This window comes from Nerophis lumbriciformis, linkage group LG15 (assembly GCF_033978685.3).
Source record: "Nerophis lumbriciformis linkage group LG15, RoL_Nlum_v2.1, whole genome shotgun sequence".
NCBI classification, from domain to species: Eukaryota; Metazoa; Chordata; class Actinopteri; order Syngnathiformes; family Syngnathidae; genus Nerophis; species Nerophis lumbriciformis.
This window is the reverse complement of record NC_084562.2, coordinates 16711551-16735284: the sequence shown is the minus strand read 5'-3', so window position 1 is coordinate 16735284 and position 23734 is coordinate 16711551. Positions and strand designations below refer to the sequence as shown.

Sequence of the window (23734 nt, the reverse complement as noted above, 5' to 3'; positions counted from 1 at the left end):
ATATATATATATATATATATATGTGTGTGTATATATATATACATATATATATATATATACATATATATATATATATATATATATATATATATATATATATGTGTGTGTATATATATATATACATATATATATATATACATATATATATATATATATATATATATATATATATATATATATATATATATATATATATATATATATATATATATATGTATGTATATGTAAAATAATTTTAAAAGATGGCACCTGATGGCCATTAAACGTAACTGCACTTTTTGTCCATAAAGATAAAAACAGTGTTCATGTATGAGATCTAGGACAGCCAATTATGGCAAAGTAATGATTAAGATTATTGTTATCAATATTGAAATCATGATTACTTATTGTAAAGCAGTGTTGGGGTGTGAATGTAATACCATCATATCATTTGCAATGTCTAATAAAAAGGCAATAGATAAACGTTATCCATATATTTAAAGACAAATATTAGGTTTTTTTTATTCTTTCATAATATCAACTTGTCATTACATGATGCCTTTACGTCTATTTTTACATTTTGATAGAGGAGGGTTTTATTTTTATTTTTTTGGAGGTGGGGGGTTAAGTTATGTTATGTAGATCCATTAAGAGGTTGACCAGAAATATGTTGTGTCACATGAATGGTTTTTAAAGTTATATCTTTGTGACATGAAAAAAACACCAGTAATGTAAAGAAAACCTGGCGTTTACTTTTTGATATTAAAAAAAACACAAAGCAGTTTGGCTAATGAAGATAAAGTGTAATAAACAAGCTTTGTTATTCTCCAACGCCTCCCTAGTGTTTCAGTACAACAGTTTGGCCAACCAAAATAGAAACCCGGAGTGATACCTCTCACATCGAATACACAATCTTCACAGCCTTTATTCAGTTCGATGAGATGACAAAACATTTTAGCTAGTATTGATGTTATTTAAACACTGAAACAGTTTGCAGTTAAATAAAGGAGTAAACATCCCAGTAGACTTAGACTTAGACTTAGATAAACTTTAATGATCCACAAGGGAAATTGTTCAACACAGTAGCTCAGTTACAATGATGGAAAGTGTAAGGATGGAAAGGACAATGCAGGTATAAATAGACTAATATAGCGATAAAAAATCTAACATATATACGAATATATACATAATATGTGTAATATATGTAATAGGTAAACAAAGTAAATACTTTATAAAGAAATTGTGACAATGTTTACGACACTTCGCCTGCTGCAAAACATCAAATACTTTTCTCCTTAGCTGTATACTTTTAGTGTGGTGACAAGTGTCTCCAATATTGTTCACACCTGTCTCCATCTAAACACAGCAGTGCGCTCTTTAACGCACGGCGTTAAACCAAGCGCTTGGCTCCGTTTACTCCGAGGGGAAATCTTTGCAGCCAAGTCCGTTTTGCTTGTCAGCCATGATTATCAAGCCAAACACCGCTAATGTGCATGCGCCCGACTTCGTGTTGCCGAAAATGCATTAATAAATGACAGGTTTTTTTTCAGTTTAGTTCAGTTCAGTTCAGTTCAGTTTCAGTTTATTTCGAACATGCATACGATACAATGTAATGCATCACACAATTCCAGTTGTTTCATTACAGCACGTCCGAAAAGGAGTAGGAAGAAGCAGAGTGTTACGATCCGCTGCACGGATCATAGTTTGTTTATGTTTCTCGTCACATATGTTTTCAGCACATTTGATTTTGTTTGTGTTCAGTTGCCATGTCAGCTGATTACTTTCACCTGCCTCTGGTTAGTGTTCGGGACGCGCACCTGTTACCCGGGCACTAATCAGAGGGCTATTTAGTCTTTGCTCTGGCCTCACTCTGTCTGGCTTCGTAGTTTGTTCCCATACAACTGATAACGACAACTTAGATTTCTGCTAGCTTTTCACACTATGCTATTTTTTCCTAATAGCTCCCACGCTAGTCCTTTTGTTTTGCCTTTTGTGCTACATGCATGTTTTTTGTTTATTCATCTTATGATTTATATTTAAAATAAATCATTTTCCTACCTGCAAGCTGTGTCCGAAGCCGTCTGCATCCTTGGGAGAACCACACCCGCATCACTATGCGACCACGTCGTTTCACAGAGCTTATTTAATCCTACCCCTTTTCATACCACAGCAATTTTATCCAATTTTCCTGTTCTCTGTCACAGAACAGTGAAAAAATAAATCATAAATAAATATTATACCATAGTAAGCATACAAATATTAAATACATAAATAATCTTTGTCTCAATAAAATAAAAATAAAAATTAAAAAAAAAGGGTTCAAGATATTCATCATACTTTTTGTTCTGTGTATTTTGTGAACACTTGTAGTTTGAACAGTCTCTTAAAGGCCTACTGAAATGCGATTTTCTTATTTAAACGGGGATAGCAGGTCCATTCTATGTGTCATACTTGATCATTTCGCGATATTGCCATATTTTTGCTGAAAGGATTTAGTAGAGAACATCGACGATAAAGTTCGCAACTTTTGGTCGCTGATAAAAAAGCTTTGCCTGTACGGGAAGTAGCAGACGAGTAGCGTGACGTCACAGGTTGTGGAGCTCCTCACATCCGCACATTGTTTACAATCATGGCCACCAGCAGCGAGAGCGATTCGGACCGAAAAAGCGACGATTTCCCCATTAATTTGAGCGAGGGATGAAAGATTTGTGGATGAGGAAAGTGAGAGTGAAGGACTAGAGGGCAGTGGGAGCGATTCAGATAGGGAAGATGCTGTGAGAGGCGGGTGGGACCTGATATTCAGCTGGGAATGACTAAAACAGTAAATAAACACAAGACATATATATACTCTATTAGCCACAACACAACCAGGCTTATATTTAATATGCCACAAATGAATACCGCATACAAACACCTCCCCCCTCCCGTCCATATAACCCGCCAATACAACTCAAACACCTGCACAACACACTCAATCCCACAGCCCAAAGTACCGTTCACCTCCCCAAAGTTCATACAGCACATATATTTCCCCAAAGTCCCCAAAGTTACGTACGTGACATGCACATGGCGGCACGCACGTATGGGCAAGCGATCAAATGTTTGGAAGCCGCAGCTGCATGCGTACTCACGGTACCGCGTCTGCGTATCCAACTCAAAGTCGTCCTGGTAAGAGTCTCTGTTGTCCCAGTTCTCCACAGGCCAATGGTAAAGCTTGACTGTCATCTTCCGGGTATGTAAACAATGAAACACCGGCTGTGTTTGTGTTGCTGCAGTCGGCCGCAATACACCGCTTCCCACCTACAGCTTTCTTCTTTGCTGTCTCCATTGTTCATTGAACAAATTGCAAAAGATTCACCAACACAGATGTCCAGAATACTGTGGAATTTTGTGATGAAAACAGACGACTTTACAGCTGGCCACCATGCTGTCCCAAAATGTCCTCTACAATCCGTGACGTCACGCGCTGACGTCATCATACCGAGACGTTTTCAGCAGGATATTCCGCGCGAAATTTAAAATTGCACTTTAGTAAGCTAACCCCGCCGTATTGGCATGTGTTGCAATGTTAAGATTTCATCATTGATATATAAACTATCAGACTGCGTGGTCGGTAGTAGTGGGTTTCAGTAGGCCTTTAAACTGAATCATATTGGTGCTTTGTTTGATTTATTTGGTTAATCCGTTCCATAATTTAATTCCACATATTGATATACTAAATGTTTTAAGTGTTGTACGAGCATGCAAATGTTTTAAATTAGATTTCCCCCTAATGTTATATTTCTCCTCTTTTGTTGAGAAGGAGTGTTGTACATTCTTGGGTAGCAGGTTATAGTAAGCTTTTTACATAATTTTAGCTGTTTGCAAATGCACCAAATCGTTGAATTTCAGTTATTGTGATTTAATAAATAAAAGGTTTGTATGTTCTCTATATCCAACATTATGTATTATTCTAATTTATCTTTTTTGTAACACAGTTAGTGAATGAAGCGCACATTTGTAGTTATTTCCCCATATTTCTACACAATAAGTTAGATATGGTAACACTAGTGAGCAGTAGAGAATATAATGTGATTTTTGGTCTATAACAAGTTTTTCTTTATTCATTATTGATGTGTTTCTTGCTACTTTATGTTGTATATTTTTTACATGAGATTTCCAATTCATTTTATCATCTTTTATTACACCCAAAAATGTGTTTTCTTTTACCCTTTCAATATTTGGTAATTAAAAAATTAGACGGTATTACTAACCGTCGGGAATTTTATCGCAAATGATCATTATACCGTTTACTGTTACATCCCCAGTCCATTAACAAGTAAAAAGTCAAGGGCGGTCACGGCATGTTCTTGCCGCAAATGTTGGTCCATTTTTGGGGGATTACGGCGAAAGACGAGGGCGGTCGTGGCAGTTCGAGCCCTGATTGTGATTTCATTAGTGCTTAATTTGGTCTCATAAAAATGCAATAATTTTGTTTATGGGCAATCATTTTTGGGACAATATATTACCCAGCATAATTTATTATCGGCCCAGACCTACCAGTCACCAGTGAAACACGTCTCACCGTCACAGTGTCGGAGTCTAACAGGATTAGTTTTACGACGTGTGTCCGAGATCTCAGATAATGTCCGAAACCCCAGCAGATGGGAAATAAATTACAGCTGCCAGTTGACGGAAGAGGTGATGCATCAGTTGGCTGAAAACAAATGGCTGTGGGCAACTACTATTTGCGAAGTGTACATATGGTCCAATTTTAATACATTTATCACGCTGAAAATATTTGAGGGGCTTGAAAATGCCAGAGCTTCACAGCTGCATTCACATGCAAAGATACGACACTATATTGCCAAAAGTATTTGGCCACCTGCCTTGACTCGCATACAAACTTGAAGTGCCATCCCATTCCTAAACCATAGGGTTCAATATGATGCCGGTCCACCTTTTGCAGCTATTACAGCTTCAACTCTTCTGGGAAGGCTGTCCACAAGGTTGCGGAGTGTGTTTATAGGGATTTTCCACAATTCTTACAAAAGCGCTTTGGTGAGGTCACACACTGATGTTGGTCGAGAAAGCCTGGCTCTCAGTCTCCGTTCTAATTCATCCCGAAGGTGTTCTATCGGGTTCAGGTCAGGACTCTGTGCAGGCCAGTCAAGTTCATCCACACCAGACTCTGTCATCCAGGTTTTTATGGACCTTGCTTTGTGCACCGGTGCACAGTCATGTTTGTGATGTATGGCTTAGATCACAGGTGTCAAACTCAAGGCCCGGGGGCCAGATCTGGCCCGCGACATAATTTTATCTGGCCCGCAAACACCTGGAAATTATGTGTCAATAAAGTACTTAATATTTTGTCACTAAATGTAATTGATTTTTTTTTTATTTTGACAGAAAAAATATATGTACTGCTTGAAATTGCATACCTGTTAAACTTTAATAGTATCCAATATTGCAACAAATATTACAGTATATTATCATACTTTCCAAACATGTTTTTGTCTAAATAAAAATACTTAACTTTACAACAAACTAGCCATCAAATTAATAAAAAAAATTACAATACATTTTACGGTGTTCTTTACAGCATATTACTGTAAATAAATTTAAAAAACGACTACTGTTTTTTGCGTTAAAATCTACTGTTATTGTTTTTAACGGTGTATTACTGTGACTGGATAGACGGTGCATTTGTTTTTACAATAGAAAAACTGGCAGCGAAGTTGCCGGAATTAAAAAAAAGAACTCGTACTGTTTTTCCATTGACAATAAATATAATGTTGTAAATTTAACACAAACATTCTGGCAACTAAGCTGTCAGCTTTTTCCGTAAACCTCACCCGCTCCCAAAAAAATAGTGGTCCTGTTTTTCCATTTTTTGTAAAATGTTGTAAAAAAAAAAAAAAAACAATTTGTAAATTTAAAGTTTTTACTGTAAAATCGACAGTCTACTTAAAACAATTTATATAATTAATAATGAAATCCAGAGGCAAAGTCATACATTATTCGCTGTTACAAGCGGCCCTCTGATGGCAACCATAACTGCTATGTGGCCCTCAATGAAAACCAGTTTGACATCCCTGGCTTAGATACAGCTGCTCGGCCATGGAAACCCATTCCATGAAGCTCTCTACGTACTGTACGTGGGCTAATTAGAAGGTCACATGAAGTTTGGAGCTTTGTAGCAACTGACTGTGCAGAAAGTCCGTGACCTTTTTGCACTATGCGCTTCAGCATCCGCTGACCCATCTCTGTCAGTTTACGTGGTCTACCACTTGGTGGCTGAGTTGCTGTTGTTCCCAAACTCTTCCATTTTCCTATAGTAAAGCCCACAGTTGACTTTGGAATATTTAGGAGCGAGGAAATTTCACGACTGGATTTGTTGCACAGGTGGCATCCTATGACAGTTCCACGCTGGAAATCACTGAGAGCGGCCCATTCTTTCACAAATGTTTGTATAAACAGTCTCCATGCCTAAGTGATTGATTTTATACACTTGTGGCGGGCCAAGTGATTAGGACTAGAGTTGTCCGATAATGGCTTTTTTGCAGATATTCCGATATTGTCCAACTCTTAATTACCGATTCCGATATCAACCGATACCGATATATACAGTCGTGGAATTAACACATTATTATGCCTAATTTTTTTGTGATGCCCCGCTGGTTGCATTAAACAATGTAACAAGGTTTTCCAAAATAAAATCAACTCAAGTTATGGAAAGAAATCCCAACAAGGCACAAAGTGCATAATTTTTTTTTTAACATGCCTAAAAACAGCAGCTTGGAATTTGGGACATGCTCTCCCTGAGAGAGCATGAGGAGGTTGAGGTGGGCGGGGTACGGGGGGTAGGGGGTAGCGGGGGGGGGGGGGGTGGGGGTGTATATTGTAGTGTCCCGGAAGAGTTGGTGCTGCAAGGGATTCTGGGTATTTGTTCTGTTGTGTTTATGTTGTGTTACGGTGCGGATGTTCTCCCAAAATGTGTTTGTCATTCTTGTTTGGTGTGGGTTCACAGTGTGGCGCATATTTGTAACAGTGTTAAAGTTGTTTATACGGCCACCCTCAGTGTGACCTGTATGGCTGTGACCAAGTGTACGTTTGCATTTACTTGTGTGTGTGAAAAGCCGTAGATATTATGTGACTGGGCCGGCACGCAAAGGCAATGCCTTTAAGGTACTTCTCCCTACGTCCGTGTACACAGCGGCGTTTTAAAAAGTCATGAATTTTACTTTTTGAAACCGATACCGATAATTTCCGATATTACATTTTAAAGCATTTATCGGCCGATAATATCGGCAGTCTGATATTATCAGACATCCCTAATTAGGACACCTGATTCTGATCATTTGGCTGGCTGGCCAAATAATTTTGGCAATATAGTGTATGTGGAGCCAATATTTTCACTCCTCTTTCATATGAAAATGCATTTGGAGTAACAGGGAAGCACAAAAACTGTTGATAACCACCATCCGTTTGCTACCAAAAACTATAAATAATGGCTTTGACGAGGCACATTGACCTAATTAATTAAAAGCGGTATCAATTCATGCGCTATTGCAAGAACCGACAAAGACAGCAGATTGAAGTGAGCATGAGAGCCTGCAGACAGTTGGCAATTTGGAGAAAAAAAAGAAGCGCCATTCAGCGGGCCGAGGTTCTCCATCCTTACAGGAGATGACAAAGAGCACCAGTTAATTAGCAAGAAGTAGCATCTCAAGGAGCGCTGTGAAGAAAACCTCCATTCATTCTCTCTGTTCGGCTCTCCCTTATGAGAAAGTCTTGAAGGGGCTCCTGGGGAATGGGCGGCGGATCGGAGAGCTTAGCTCCAAACCGAGGGCCACGCCGCCGCCTCGCTTGATTTAATTTGGACCGTCTCTCCTTTTAATTTGCGGTGTCATTGTATCTAACTCGAGAGATACTATAGAGACCGATGATCAAGTAAAAGTGTTGGAGTGCAAGTCAACGACCCCTCCCTCCCTCTCTTGTCTGGTCCAGGAAGAATAAAGCCGAGAGGAGGATTTGGGGAGAGGATGAAGTTTTAATTAAGGCACTCGTGTGTTTCTAAGCAGACTAATTTAGCCACAAGTGTGGAAAAACAGAAGCGAAGGCCAGAGGGGCTCAAAGTATCTCTTTTTTGTGGGAGCCTATATTAGAGCTTTTGTTCGGCGACATTTTGAAGTGCCTGAATGTGCCATTGGAAATAAAATAACAGTTGGAGTAGGACAACTAATCTGTCGGGCGTATTTCTTCCCTCAATAAAACTGTAGTGGAAAAAAAAAAATCCACTTCACTATCCCACCATCTGTGAGTTGCGCCTTGATATGTATCATAAGGAAATCATGTTAAGACTTGAGGAATTAGCCTTCACAATAAGAGCATAAGGGCGACAGCTTGGTGGTAAATCTGATGGGGAGAACCTGGTTGGTTTAAATGCTGGTTTTTGTATCGTTTGTTTAAGTCGAGGCCTGATCAGAGCAAGGAACTCCCCCAGGTCCCCGCAAAGTACAGGCCAGCCTGGGCTCAGGTCCCCGAGGACCGAGGAATATGCAAAGCCCCGCACCTCCACTGCGCCGGCCGAATTTGAATGGCCCCGCACCATAAGGAGGCAACATTCACCGTCTTTGGCCACTCCGGTTTTACATTTAAAGGTTAGACAATGTAAATGTGTGACAGCAGTCGGATTTGGAGGGTTTAGGAATGGAAATGCGAGTTTGCATAACGTCTCGGTTGGGAGACGAGAGGAGGGCTAATTAGCAGTCGGACAAACACAAATAAATGAATGAAACTTTCCTTTCTCTCCCATGCGACCTTGGAGGGAGAGAGGCTGCCTGAAAAGGAGCGCTCACAAGATGGACTGTCAATCAAATCACTGTGTGGAAAAACCTCACCGCCCCTGTCTTTGAGCTTCTATTGAGCCACTGCTCATCTTCACTTCTTTGCGACAGGTCAGGTCAGCTGCATTTAATACAACTGTTTTTTTTTGTTTTTCTACTTCTTTCCCCAATGCTCTAACGATCTCACTCTTTGATTAATTGATGTGCAATGGAATCAATTATGATGGGTGGCTCGATACAACTTTTCCACTTCCGATACAATACCAATTTTGGAGCCTCGACTATTGCCTGATACTTTTTTCTGAGATATCGGCCCTATTCCACCGCAGGAACTTTCCCATTTATCGGGTAAATAAAGTGTTTTTTACCCATCAGCGTTCCTGTTCTGTAACCCTGTACGATGTTTGTTTGTCTAATCGTGAGCAGCTTTGTCCTGAAAACAATATTTTGTTGTACTTGCACAATGACAAGATCATTCCGTTCCAAAAACTACCTGGGTAGATTTAGTTCTTCAGGAACTTTTTTCAGTTCCTGCCGACGAGGTGGGACTTTTGGAAGGTTCTTCAATCAATCAATCAATCAATCAATCAATCAATCAAAGTTTACTTATATAGCCCTTAAAGGGGAACATTATCACCAGACCTATGTCAATATATACCTTGATGTTGCAGAAAAAAGACCATATATTTTTTTTAACCGATTTCCGAACTCTAAATGGGTGAATTTTGGCGAATTAAACGCCTTTCTAATATTAGCTCTCGGAGCGATGACATCACAACGTGGCGTCACATCGGGAAGCAATCCGCCATTTTCTCAAACACCGAGTCAAATCAGCTCTGTTATTTTCAGTTTTTTCGACTGTTTTCCGTACCTTGGAGACATCATGCCTCGTCGGTGTGTTGTCGGAGGGTGTAACAACACGAACAGGGACAGATTCAAGTTGCACCAGTGGCCCAAAGATGCGAAAGTGGCAAGAAATTGGACGTTTGTTCCGCACACTTTACCGACGAAAGCTATGCTACGACAGAGATGGCAAGAATGTGTGGATATCCTGCGACACTCAAAGCAGATGCATTTCCAACGATAAAGTCAAAGAAATCTGCCGCCAGACCCCCATTGAATCTGCCGGAGTGTGTGAGCAATTCAGGGACAAAGGTCCTCGGTAGCACGGCAAGCAATGGCGGCAGTTTGTTCCCGCAGACGAGCGAGCTAAACCCCCTATCGACCCTAGCTTCCCTGGCCTGCTGACATCAACTCCAAAACTGGACAGATCAGCTTTCAGGAAAAGAGCGCGGATGAGGGTATGTCTACAGAATATATTAATTGATGAAAATTGGGCTGTCTGCACTCTCAAAGTGCATGTTGTTGCCAAATGTATTTCATATGCTGTAAACCTAGTTCATAGTTGTTAGTTTCCTTTAATGCCAAACAAACACATACCAATCGTTGGTTAGAAGGCGATCGCCGAATTCGTCCTCGCTTTCTCCCGTGTCGCTGGCTGTCGTGTCGTTTTCGTCGGTTTCGCTTGCATACGGTTCAAACCGATATGGCTCAATAGCTTCAATTTCTTCTTCAATTTCGTTTTTGCTACCTGCCTCCACACTACAACCATCCGTTTCAATACATTCGTAATCTGTTGAATCGCTTAAGCCGCTGAAATCCGAGTCTGAATCCGAGCTAATGTCGCTATAGCTTGCTGTTCTTTCCGCCATGTTTGTTTGTGTTGGCTTCACTATGTGACGTCACAGGAAAATGGACGGATGTATATAACGATGGTTAAAATCAGGCACTTTGAAGCTTTTTTTAGGGATATTGCGTGATGGGTAAAATTTTGAAAAAAACTTCAAAAAATATAATAAGCCACTGGGAACTGATTTTTAATGGTTTTAACCATTCTGAAATTGTGATAATGTTCCCCTTTAATCACAGATGTTTCAAAGGGCTGCACAAGCCACAACGACATCCCACAGATCCCACATCAGGGCAAGAAAAAACTCAACCCAATGGTAACGGCGAGACCCCCCCGGGTGACCAGTGCAATGGAAGCCGAGTGGATACATTTAATAATGTGAGAGTTTAGTCTATAGTGGGGGGCCATCAGGGGATCCTCTTGCATGGAGACAAGTCAGTAGCGCAGAGATGTCACCAACTGATGCAAGGAGTGGTCCATCCTGGGTCCCGACTTGGAACAACTAGCATTTCCTCCGTGGAGGCTGATCCGTGGTCACCTAATAACCTCTCCACACAGGAGATGGGGGCAGAGCAGAAAAGAGAGACAGCAGATCCACTGGTCTAAAAAGGGGTCGATTTAAAGGCCTACTGAAATGCGATTTTCTTATTTAAACGGGGATAGCATGTCCATTCTATGTGTCATACTTGATCATTTCGCGATATTGCCATAGTTTTGCTGAAAGGATTTAGTAGAGAACATCGACGATAAAGTTCGCAACTTTTGGTCGCTGATAAAAAAGCCTTGCCTGTACCGGAAGTAGCAGACGAGTAGCGTGACGTCACAGGTTGTGGAGCTCCTCACATCTGCACATTGTTTACAATCATGGCCACCAGCAGCGAGAGCGATTCGGACCGAGAAAGTGACGATTTCCCCATTAATTTGAGCGAGGATGAAAGATTTGTGGATGAGGAAAGTGAGAGTGAAGGACTAGAGGGCAGTGGGAGAGATTCAGATAGGGAAGATGCTGTGAGAGGTGAGTGGGACCTGATATTCAGCTGGGAATGACTAAAACAGTAAATAAACACAAGACATATATATACTCTATTAGCCACAACACAACCAGGCTTATATTTAATATGCCACAAATTAATACCGCATAACAAACACCTCCCCCCTCCCGTCCATATAACCCGCCAATACAACTCAAACACCTGCACAACACACTCAATCCCACAGCCCAAAGTACCGTTCACCTCCCCAAAGTTCATACAGCACATACATTTCCCCAAAGTCCCCAAAGTTACGTACGTAAGACTTTTTGAGATTTTTATTAGTAGGTTGCACAGTGAAGTACATATTCCGTACAATTGACCACTAAATGGTAACACCCGAATAAGTTTTTCAACTTGTTTAAGTCGGGGTCCACTTAAATTTATTCATGATACAGATATATACTATCATTATACTATCATCATAATACAGTCATCACACAAGATAATCATCAGGGTGTATACATTGAATTATTTACGTGACATGCACATAGCGGCACGCACGTACGGGCAAGCGATCAAATGTTTGGAAGCGTACTCACGGTACCGTGTCTGCGTATCCAACTCAAAGTCCTCCTGGTAAGAGTCTCTGTTGTTCCAGTTCTCCACAGGCCAATGGTAAAGATTGACTGTCATCTTTCGGGAATGTAAACAATGAAACACCGGCCGTGTTTGTGTTGCTAAAGTTGGCCGCAATACACCGCTTCCCTCCTACAGCTTTCTTCTTTGCTGAACAAATTGCAAAAGATTCACCAACACAGATGTGCAGAATACTGCGGAATTTTGCGATGAAACAGACGACTTAATAGCTTGCCATCATGCTGTCTCAAAATGTCCTCCACAATCCGCGACGTTACGCGCTGATGTCATCATACCGATACGTTTTCAGCAGGATATTTCGCGCAAAATTTAAAATTGCACTTTAGTAAACTAACCCGGCCGTGTTAACATTTCATCATTGATATATAAACTATCAGACTGCGTGGTCGGTAGTAGTGGGTTTCAGTAGGCCTTTAAAGGCTAAAGCAGACCTGGGCAAGTTAAGGCCCGTTAAGCTTTTCAATCTGGCCCGCCGGACATTCCCAAATAATTTTTTTAGCTCTTTAAGATGGAAGCTGTAGCTGCCATTATGATGTGCATTGATGTTTTCTAATGAGCTTAAGTCTTGAACTATACAAGGTATTTCAATGGTTGGAATCTGCGCCTTTGCATGATATACTAGTTACTATGGTCATCTAATTAGTTACTATGGTTATCTAATTAGTTACCATGGTAATCTAATTAGTTACTATGATAATCTAAGTCACAGCAGCTCAGACCAGGCTCCAAGCAGTGTGGGTGGGGAGCGTTTCCTACAGAATGTTTCCAGAGTGGCCAGCCTGAAATGCTACTATTGTCTAGTTGTTATGTTTCATTACAACATTTATGAATATTCATTCGCAAGTATGGCATTAAGTTGCAATTACAGTTTCAAGTTCCAGACCTCAGATGGCAGTACTGTATAGTTTATGGTGTGTTCGTCGTTTCAGTCGTTGCGCCCTACAAAGTGTTTTTTTCTGCCGATATCGGACCGATGTCAATATCCGATCGGGACACTCCTGATAGCTACACATTAGTCCTTAAATCCTACAAAACCTTCACACTTTATTTTTTAAATCATATCGTTTTGTATATTATTGCTTTGTATTTCATTTACTTACCTTTTTAGTAAAGGAACTCTCACCTTATATTGTCTGTTCATTTACATGGTATCAGTGTAGAAATATACTAAACCAATCTTCCATAAGTCATCACCCTGAACTGTGAAATATGATGGAAACGCAAACCACACACTTCCACAGTAAAGTATAGTTCCAGGAACTGGAGGTTCCAGGTACCTAAAGTTCCTGAACTTTTGGTGGAAAAGGGCTAGGGATGGGTGCCGTTCACATTTGAACCGGTACCTGGGAATCGATAACAGTACTCAACGGCGCCAATTTTCGGTACTTTTGTGAGTGTTAATAAAAAAATATATATATTTTGTTGTTAATGAAATACATTTTTTATTGCAACATTTAAAAATTAGCCGATTGTGATAACTGTTGTCCAGTTGTTATGTTTCATTATAATATTTCTGAGTGTTCATTCGCAAGTATGGCATTAAGTTGCAATTACAGTTTCAAGTTCCAGACGTCAGATGGCAGTACTGTATAGTTCGTCGTTTCAGTTGTTGCGCCCTATAAAGTGTTTTTTCCCGCTTGTATCGGACCGATGCCAATATTCGATCGGGACACTTCTGATAGCCACACATTAGTCCTTAAATCCTACAAAACCTTCATGCTTTATTTTTTAAATCATATCGTTTTGTATATTATTGCTTTGTATTTCATTTACCGTATCTTTCGGAGTATAAGTCGCACCGGAGTATAAGTCGCACCTGCCGAAAATGCATAATAAAGAAGGAAAAAAACATATATAAATCGCACTGGAGCCCGGCCAAACTATGAAAAAAACTGCGACTTATAGTCCGAAAAATACGGTACTTACCTTTTAGTAAAGGAACTCTCACCTTATATTGTCTGTTCATTTACATGGTATCAGTGTAGAAATATACTAAACCAATCTTCCATAAGTCATCACCCTGAACTGTGAAATGTGATGGAAATGCAAACCACACACTTCCACAGTAACTTATAGTTCCAGGAACTGGAGGTTCCAGGTACCTAAAGTCATACTTGCCAACCCTCCCGGATTTTCCGAGAGACTTCCGAAATTCAGCGCCTCTCCCGAAAACGTCCCGGGACAAATTTTCTCCCGAAAATCTCCCGAAATTCAGGCGGAGCTGGAGGCCACGCCCCCTCCAGCTCCATGCGGACCTGAGTGACGTGTCGACAGCCTGTTTTCACGTCCGCTTTCCCACAATACAAACAACGTGCCTGCCCAATCACGTTATAACTGTAGAATGATCGAGGGCGAGTTCTTGGTTTCTTATGTGGGTTTATTGTTAGGCAGTTTCATTAACGTCCTCCCAGCGCGGCAACAACACACAACAACAGCAGTCACGTTTTCGTCTACCGTAAAGCAGTTTGTCTGCCGTAAACAGCAATGCCATCTACTGTACATGCATATATGACAATAACATCTACGGCTTTTAGAGAGTGCAGTGCACAACTGCGCACACAACAAGGAGACGAAGCAGAATGCATCATCAGAGAGGGTGTTCAGCATGGTTAGAAAAATAGTGACAGAGAATAGAACAAGGATGGACAATTCAACCCTTAACTCAACAATGAGTAGATGAGTGTTATGTGTGTGTATATGTGTAAATAAATGAACACTGAAATTCAAGTATTTATTTCATTTATATATATATATAATAAAATAAATATATATATATATATATATATATATATATGTGTGTACATATATATATATATATATATATATATATATATATATATATATATATATATATATATATATATAGCTAGAATTCACTCTGAAAGTCAAGTATTTCTTATGTATATATATGAAATACTTCACTTGGTGAATTCTAGCTGTAAATATACTCCTCCCCTCTTAACCACGCCCCCAACCACGCACGCCCCCCCCGGGAATCGATAACGGTACTCAACGGCACCAAATTTCGGTACTTTTGGAAGAGTTAATAAATATATATATTTTTTTTTGGTAATGAAATCAATTTTTTGTTGCAACAGTTACAAATTAGCTGATTGTGATAGAGCTGTCCAGTTCTTATGTTTCATTATTACATTTCTAAATGTTCATTCGCAAGTATGACATTAAGTTGCAATTACAGTTTCAAAATCCAGATGGCAGGACTGTATAGTTTATGGTGTCTTCGTCGTTTCAGTCGTTGCGCCCTACAAAGTGTATTTTCCGCTAATATCGGACCGATGTCTATATCCGATAGCTACATATTAGTCCTTAAATCCTACAAAACCGTCACACTTTATTTGTATTATTCCGGTTTGGAATTTTTTGTATCAATCTGTCAAGTTTGTAATAGTGACTTAAAACCGATCATATGAGAGAACATAATGTTTTTTTTTTATTATTATTATAATTTTTTATTTTTTTATTTTATTTTTATTTATTTTTTTATTAAATCAACATAGAACATAATGTTTGAAAAGAGGCCGTGTGCCTGAAGTACTAATTTACTAATGACTTCCTACTGCTCAGCAGTTTGATCCTGTCGGGACACAAGAAAGAAAACAGATCCTTCCCTAAGCCGGGAAACTGCTGACAGAAGTCACAGCGTTGCAAAATAAGTCCTTTAGAGAAGCAGGCTAATGGTTAGCCTGTCAATTTAAAAAAATGTCGCCGTGTCAGCATCTCTTTTACATGTCAACTGGAAGGAAGTAAACTGACAGACTGCTTTTCTTGTCCTTAGTAGGATATTGTCTAAAAAAAAAAGTTAGTCCCTTTCGGTTCAATGTGGACTTTTAGTATCACGCTACAACTCCATGTTCCTACAGAAGTTGGAGTTTCTACTTGAAAACATTATTTTAAGTAACCATGGAAATTAGATATACATTTTTATATATGTCTGACTGCGTTAAAATGTGAATAACAGCAGAAACATCTCTCCAATAGCCACCGGGCAATATGGAAATGTAGCATTTTGTGAGTCATGAATTTGTGAGCATGAAAAGGATTTAGCGAAAAGACTTGCAAAAGAAGTGTGGGGACTTTTTTTTTTTTTTTTTTTTCGGGGAGGCAAGACGTTTTGAAGGCTTGTGCTCAACTCTGTGGAAAATTCAAAGTGAGAGAAGAGGGGGAGGAACTGCCAGAGGAGCCGGGTGATGTATGGAAGCGTAAGGGTAAGAGTTTATTCACTGGTGTCTAAGGGAGCCTTTCAGAGTCACTGAGAGAGTGTCTATAGCGGGGCAATCAAGCATAGGACTAGGAGGCTTTATCTCTAAAATACAACCCGACCTCCACCCATCCAGCACACACACACACACACACACACACACACACACACACACACACTGGTACCTGTGAGAGGCTCTCATGTGCGGTTAAGGGTGCCATTGAGGGAGACAGGAGGGAGAAAGGCCCATGAGGCACAAACAATCCTGAGGAGTCTATCATTCTGTGTGGTGTTGTCTTAGGCCTTCAATGGAGCTGCTGTGACCTCCCCACCAACACCACCTCCTTTCTGCTCCATCCACCCTTCTATCTGCTGCCACCTCATCCGCCGCCAGCATCCCCAACCAGTACAAAGCTTGTCACCGACTATGGTTTCAGTAAGTAAAAGTACATCGTCTGGCCAAGAATTGAACTTCTCTAACGTGAAGTTACATTTTATGACTGAAGGATTACCATAGATTGACACAAATTATGCAGATAGACGATAAACAATGAGTAAAAAAGTGAAAAACTGGTTGCAATACTGAGAGCACTAAAAACGTTTTTGCGGCAAATGTAACTTAAAATAAATAAATAAATAAAATAATAATAATACAAAATTTAAAAAAAAATATATATATATATATATATACTGTGTATATATATATACACACACAGTATATATGTGTGTGTGTGTTTATATATATATATATATATATATATATATATACATGTATATGTATATGCATCTATATATGCATATATATGTGTATATATATATATATATGCATTTACATTTATATATGTATACATACGTGTATATATGTATACGTACGTGTCTATATACGTATATATTTGTGTGTATATGCGTGTGTATATATCCATCCATTTCCTACCGCTTTTCCCTTTTGGGGTCGCGGGGGGTGCAACTTTTGGCCTGTACTGTATGTATTAGGGGTGTAACGGTAATGTCCTCTTTTGCGGAGCTGTCAGGGCGGAGTTTCTTAAATGCCTCAAATGTCCGGCATTTTGAGTTAGGGTTGCGTGTATTTTCAATGTACGTTCACGGTTAAGAAGGGGTTAAAAACAAAACAAATTGTGCGCGCAGCAGCATTGGTGAGGGAGGGGCAGAGACAGAGAGAGTGAGAGAGTTATGATAAACGCGCATGCGTCGCCAGGCTCTGCTTTTTATCCATAGATTTATCAGATTTAATTTTTTATTATCTATAGCAGGGGTGTCAAAAGTGTGCCCCGGAGGCCATTTGCGGCCCACAGCTAATGTTTTAAAGGCCCACGGTACAATCTAAAAATACTATTAAAATAAACAAAAACATAACAAAAGTGAAATAAAAAAAGGTTAAATGTAATTTAGAAAAAGTTGCAATGTTGACTAATAAAACAAAGCTGTTTTTTTTTCTCTTTCAAACTGTCATTGCTCAAAACATAATATTGAATCAAAATCAATGTTATTATGAATTATTGACCTATCCAAGGTTCCGATTTCTTCACATCAAATATTCCACTAAGAAAAATATTTTTGGTGAAAGATTTTGCAAATTTGGTAAATAAATAACCCAAAAAATGTTATTTTGTTGTTTTCTTACTGTACCGAAAATGAACCAAACCGTGACCTCTAAACTGAGGTACGTGCCGGACCGAAATTTTTGTGTACCGTTACCCCCCTATTATGTATGTATATATATATATATATATATATATATATATATATATATATATATATATATATATGTATGTGTGGGAAAAAATCACAAGACTATTTCATCTCTACAGGCCTGTTTCATGAGGGGGGGTTACCCTCAATCGTCAGGAGAAAAAAAAAAAAAGAAAAAAAAAAAAAGAAAAAAATCTCCTGACGATTGAGGGTACCCCCCCTCATGAAACAGGCCTGTAGAGATGAAATAGTCTTGTGATTTTTTCCCACACATACATATATTGCGCTCTACTACGGTATCGAGCACTATTTTTTGGATAACCTTATTAAGACATATATATATATATATATATATATATATATATATATATATATATATATATATATATATATATATATATATATATATATATATATATATATATATATATATATATATTTATGTTTATATATACATATATATATATATATATATATATATATATATATATATATATATATATATATATATATATATATATATTTATATTTATATATACATATATATATATATATATATATATATATACAGGTAAAAGCCAGTAAATTAGAATATTTTGAAAAACTTGATTTATTTCAGTAATTGCATTCAAAAGGTGTAACTTGTACATTATATTTATTCATTGCACACAGACTGATGCATTCAAATGTTTATTTCATTTAATTTTGATGATTTGAAGTGGCAACAAAAGAAAATCCAAAATTCCGTGTGTCACAAAATTAGAATATTACTTAAGGCTAATACAAAAAAGGGATTTTTAGAAATGTTGGCCAACTGAAAAGTATGAAAATGAAAAATATGAGCATGTACAATACTCAATACTTGGTTGGAGCTCCTTTTGCCTCAATTACTGCGTTAATGCGGCGTGGCATGGAGTCGATGAGTTTCTGGCACTGCTCAGGTGTTATGAGAGCCCAGGTTGCTCTGATAGTGGCCTTCAACTCTTCTGCGTTTTTGGGTCTGGCATTCTGCATCTTCCTTTTCACAATACCCCACAGATTTTCTATGGGGCTAAGGTCAGGGGAGTTGGCGGGCCAATTTAGAACAGAAATACCATGGTCCGTAAACCAGGCACGGGTAGATTTTGCGCTGTGTGCAGGCGCCAAGTCCTGTTGGAACTTGAAATCTCCATCTCCATAGAGCAGGTCAGCAGCAGGAAGCATAAAGTGCTCTAAAACTTGCTGGTAGACGGCTGCGTTGACCCTGGATCTCAGGAAACAGAGTGGACCGACACCAGCAGATGACATGGCACCCCAAACCATCACCCAACCATGCAAATTTTGCATTTCCTTTGGAAATCGAGGTCCCAGAGTCTGGAGGAAGACAGGAGAGGCACAGGATCCACGTTGCCTGAAGTCTAGTGTAAAGTTTCCACCATCAGTGATGGTTTGGGGTGCCATGTCATCTGCTGGTGTCGGTCCACTCTGTTTCCTGAGATCCAGGGTCAACGCAGCCGTCTACCAGCAAGTTTTAGAGCACTTCATGCTTCCTGCTGCTGACCTGCTCTATGGAGATGTTCTAAATTGGCCCGCCAACTCCCCTGACCTTAGCCCCATAGAAAATCTGTGGGGTATTGTGAAAAGGAAGATGCAGAATGCCAGACCCAAAAATGCAGAAGAGTTGAAGGCCACTATCAGAGCAACCTGGGCTCTCATAACACCTGAGCAGTGCCAGAAACTCTTCGACTCCATGCCACGCCGCATTAACGCAGTAATTGAGGCAAAAGGAGCTCCAACCAAGTATTGAGTATTGTACATGCTCATATTTTTCATTTTCATACTTTTCAGTTGGCCAACATTTCTAAAAATCCCTTTTTTGTATTAGCCTTAAGTAATATTCTAATTTTGTGACACACGGAATTTTGGATTTTCATTTGTTGCCACTTCAAATCATCAAAATTAAATGAAATAAACATTTGAATGCATCAGTCTGTGTGCAATGAATAAATATAATGTACAAGTTACACCTTTTGAATGCAATTACTGAAATAAATCAAGTTTTTCAAAATATTCTAATTTACTGGCTTTTACCTGTATATATACATATATTAGGGGTGTGGGAAAAAATCGATTCGAATTCGAATCGCGATTCTCACGTTGTGCGATTCAGAATCGATTCTCTTTTTTTTTTAAATCCATCCATCCATTTTCTACCGCTTATTCCCTTTGGGGTCGCGGGGGGCGCTGGAGCCTATCTCAGCTACAATCGGGCGGAAGGCGGTGTACACCCTGGACAAGTCGCCACCTCATCGCAGGGCCAACACAGATAGACAGACAACATTCACACTCACATCCACACACTAGGGCCAATTTAGTGTTGCCAATCAACTTATCCCCAGGTGCATGTCTTTGGAAGTGGGAGGAAGCCGGAGTACCCGGAGGGAACCCACGCAGTCACGGGGAGGACATGCAAACTCCACACAGAAAGATCCCGAGCCCGGGATTGAACCCAAGACTACTCAGGACCTTCGTATTGTGAGGCAGATGCACTAACCCCTCTTCCACTGTGATTTTTTAATAATATTTTAATTATTTTTTTTATTTTTTTATTTTTATTTTTTAAATTAATCAATCCAACAAAATAATACACAGCAATACCATAACAATGCAATCCAATTCCAAAACCAAACCCGACCCAGCCACACTCAGAACTGCAATAAACAGAGCAATTGAGAGGAGACACAAACACGACACAGAACAAACCAAAAGTAGTGAAACAAAAATGTATATTATCAACAACAGTATCAATATTAGTTACAATTTCAACACAGCAGTGATTAAAAATCCCTCATTGACATTATCATTAGACATTTATAAAAAAAAAAAAAAGAACAATAGTGTCACAGTGGCTTACACTTGCATCGCATCTCATAAGCTTGACAACACACTGTGTCCAATATTTTCACAAAGATAAAATAAGTCATATTTTTGGTTCATTTAATAGTTAAAACAAATTTACATTATTGCAATCAGTTGATAAAACATTGTCCTTTACAATTATAAAAGCTTTTTACAAAAATCTACTACGGTACTCTGCTTGCATGTCAGCAGACTGAGGTAGATCCTGCTGAAATCCTATGTATTGAATGAATATAGAATCGTTTTGAATCGGGAAAAAAAACCTTTTTGAATCGAGAATCGTGTTGAATTGAAAAAAAAAATCGATTTTGAATCGAATCGTGACCCAAGAATCGATATTGAATCGAATCGTGGGACACCCAAAGATTCACAGCCCTAATATATATATATATATATATATATATATATATATATATATATATATATATATATATATATATATATATATATATATATATATATATATATGTGTGTGTGTGTGTGTATATTTATGTGTATGTGTATATATATATATATATATATATATATATATATATATATATATTTATATATATATATATATATATATATATATATATATATATGTGTGTGTGTGTGTGTATATTTATGTGTATGTGTATATATATATATATATATATATATATATATATATATATATATATATATATATATATACACATAAATATACACACACACACATATATATATATATATATATATACATACACATAAATATACACACACACACACATATATATATATATATATATATATATATATATATATATATATATATATATATATGTATATATATACATATATGTATATGTGTGTGTGCTTATATATGTATATATGTGTGTGTGTATATATGTATATATATATGTAGATATGTGTGTGTATATATATATGTATATGTGTTTATGTATATGTATATATGTGTGTTGTATATATATTTATATATGTGTGTATATATATATGTGTGTGTATATTTATATATATACTGTAGGTATATATATATATATATGTGTGTGTGTATATATATGTGTTTATATATATGTGTGTATATATACGTGTGTGTATGTATATATGAGTGTGTATATATATGTATAAGTATGTGTGTGTATATATATATATATTTATATATACATACATATATATGTATATATATATATAAATATATGTATATATATATTTATATATATATATATATATATATATATATATATATATATATATATATATATATACTGTATATGTGTATATATATATATATATATGTATATATATATATATATATGTGTGTGTATATACGTGTGTATATGTATATATGTGTGTGTATAGATATATATATATATATATATACTATATATATATAATTTTTTTAGCGATGTTTGGAAATTATGAATCGATTTAGAATCGGAATGAATAGCAATTGCCATTCGGATGTGAATTTATTCTTTATTGCAGCCCTATTACATATGATATCAAAATTCCCAAAATGAAGCAGACAAAAAAGGCAAATAGCTGTAAAATTCTATTTGTCCTGTGTTTATAGCAACTTAAGACTGATGACTTGTTTTTTTTTTCGTTTATATGTCTATTTAGTACATTAAGGTGAAGTCCTAATTTCAGTTGGCAGTGTAGGACAGGGAAAGAAGGACCATGACTCATTGAAGCATATGGTCTCAGGATTGCCTGATCTGTCTTCAGCGTCTGTTGTCAAGTGGGCCACGCAGACGCTGTGACAAATAGCCTTGTGAACGTGTAGTGTAAATGACACTTAAGGCCAAAGGGAGGCACGCGGGGAGGTCGTGCAGAGATGCAGGCAGGGCACGGGCTGGTGGCCATAGGGGTAAGGTGGGGGGTACGAGGGCAACGGAAGGGCGGAAAGAGAAAGACTGAGAATACAGTCATTACCCACCCAGGGCTATTCCTCTCTGGCCCATTAGCTGCTGGCGGCCGTGACCAATTGGGTTTTGTCACTCCTAGCAGGGTCATCCAGTGGTGGTCTGGGCCTTCTATAATGGACGCTCACTCAGCCATCATGACACACAAAAAAAAAGCTCTAAAGAAGCAAAAAAGAAAAAGAAAAATTCTCCCTCTGACTTTCTCCACCGTTTTAGAAAAGAGCCAGTCAGGCAAGAAAGCGAAAGAGTGAACCGATGAAAGGAGATTTATTCAACGCGAGGCACGTCGGGAAGTGATCGTTTATCCACACGTGGGGGTGAAGGGACTCCGTGGCGACGGGGTCTTGTTAACCTCCGCCAGCTCTTTGCCAAAAACCAAGTCAAATTGTTCCATGCTTCAAAAACCAGCAGACAAGGAGTCGTTCCCTGTGGATAAAAGCGGTCTGTTTTTCAAAGCTATGGAAGATTATCCCGTGTGTACGATCACTGAAACGTTGAGATTCAAAATCGAAGAGGTTTTCATTATTTAGATTCAAGGTCCGAATTTGACTTTTGATTGATTGATTGAAACTTTTATTAGTAGATTGCACAGTAGAGTACATATTCCGTACAATTGACCACTAAATAGTAACACCCGAATAAGTTTTTCAACTTAATTCATGGTAAACACTGCATTTTCTTTTGCTATACATAATAAACACAAGGCATTTATCAAATTGCTTAAATGTTCTCAAATTGATACTTCAAAGTGGTCGTATAAGGATAACTGTGTGTGCATGGTGCTTCGGCATATGCGCTAAGAGTTGTGTACGTCTGTGTGTTTTTGTCCAGTCAGAGGCAGAATAAAAGGCCAGTTAGCCACCTAGCGGGGC

The 23734-nt window shown here is 38.2% G+C and overlaps 1 long non-coding RNA gene across 1 annotated transcript in view; it reads left to right on the top strand.

The window, feature by feature from the left end:
• Positions 1 to 16748, top strand: part of LOC133615916 (uncharacterized) — a 52430-nt gene extending 35682 nt beyond the window's left edge. The window contains exon 3 of the long non-coding RNA XR_009816792.1: positions 16649 to 16748. This is a non-coding gene — a long non-coding RNA (uncharacterized lncRNA). The remainder of the gene's footprint in view (positions 1 to 16648) is intronic.
• The last annotated feature ends 6986 nt before the right edge of the window (positions 16749 to 23734 follow it).